At 41.1% G+C, this 1155-nt stretch overlaps 1 non-coding gene across 1 annotated transcript; it reads left to right on the plus strand.

The window, feature by feature from the left end:
• The first annotated feature begins 618 nt into the window (after positions 1-618).
• LOC143678448 (U6 spliceosomal RNA) lies at positions 619-725 on the plus strand. The gene has a single exon (XR_013173258.1). It is a non-coding gene; the product is annotated as a U6 spliceosomal RNA (small nuclear RNA).
• The last annotated feature ends 430 nt before the right edge of the window (positions 726-1155 follow it).

Consider the following 1155-nt stretch of genomic DNA (forward strand, 5'->3'; position numbering starts at 1 on the left):
GTGACTAAACAGCAGAAATTAGAGTATAAGTGTGTAAATATATTTCTAAAACACCATATAGCTGGAAAAAAATGGTTGAGAACTGTTTCAGGACTTTTAATTATTTTTTCCTGCTTATTTCCTTTTTGCTTTGTGTCTACTAAGTGTGGCTTCTGATGCTTTCCATCAATATCTTTTTTTATATATGTTTTGAGGAGAACAATTGATCTGAGTCTTTCAGTTTCTAACTTAAATCATAACTCTGTATCTCAGCCCATATTTCCCATAAAACAAAACCTGAGGTAAAGCTTATGGAATAATGCCTTATTGAGGTGATGTGGGGCAGGGGTAGAAATCCCAGGACTGTCAAAGTGAGGGAAATGGGTGAGGCAGGGAAAGAGGGAAAGAAAGCAGATACTTAAGCATATGGACGTCTTTGGACAGTTCTCCCAAATACTGTGCCTTAGAATCTTAGGGCAGAGGGAAAAAGGGAGAAATGTTGACCTTCTGAATCCCCTCCTCATTGAATGAACCAAGTGCTTTGGTAGCCTCTTGGCCTAGGAAGAGTTAAGACAACTCACCTCCTCTCCCCACACCCTAGAAAGTAAAACATTAGAATGCTAATAAGACTGGGTTATTGTGCTCACTTCGGTAGCATGTATACCAAAATTGGAACCGTACAGAGAAGATTAGCATGGCCCCTGTACAAGGATGACATGCAAATTCATGAAGCATTCCATATATAAAAAAAAAAAGGCTAATGTTGGGCATTAATGTTGAGCAAGATTACTGGGGAAAGAGCATCAGTTGGAGGAATATAAGCTTTACTAGAGCAAAATGTTCTCTGTCTCACTCCCTGCCTCCTCTTTGATCATCTTTTTCTTAGAATTAACTTTATTTGCCGTAGAAGCAAAGAGATGTGGATAGCTGAAATGTGTCCATCCCAGAAAACATGCAGCTGCTCCCCCACCGGGGCATGTGGGTCATCGAGGGGGCAGCCCATCCTCATTTACCTCCAGAGAGTATAGGGTCAAGTAGGCCTCTCTACTGTAGTAAAGAGGTTCTTGCATCTGCTTGTGGCCTAATTCAGCTTACTGGAGCTAGGATCCTCTTTGGGGATGTAAAGCCAAGTCTCTAGTCAAAAGTGTTCATTTGTCAGGCTATATCCTCTGCTCA

The sequence above is a fragment of the Tamandua tetradactyla genome, chromosome 3, assembly GCF_023851605.1.
Source record: "Tamandua tetradactyla isolate mTamTet1 chromosome 3, mTamTet1.pri, whole genome shotgun sequence".
Lineage (NCBI taxonomy): Eukaryota > Metazoa > Chordata > Mammalia > Pilosa > Myrmecophagidae > Tamandua > Tamandua tetradactyla.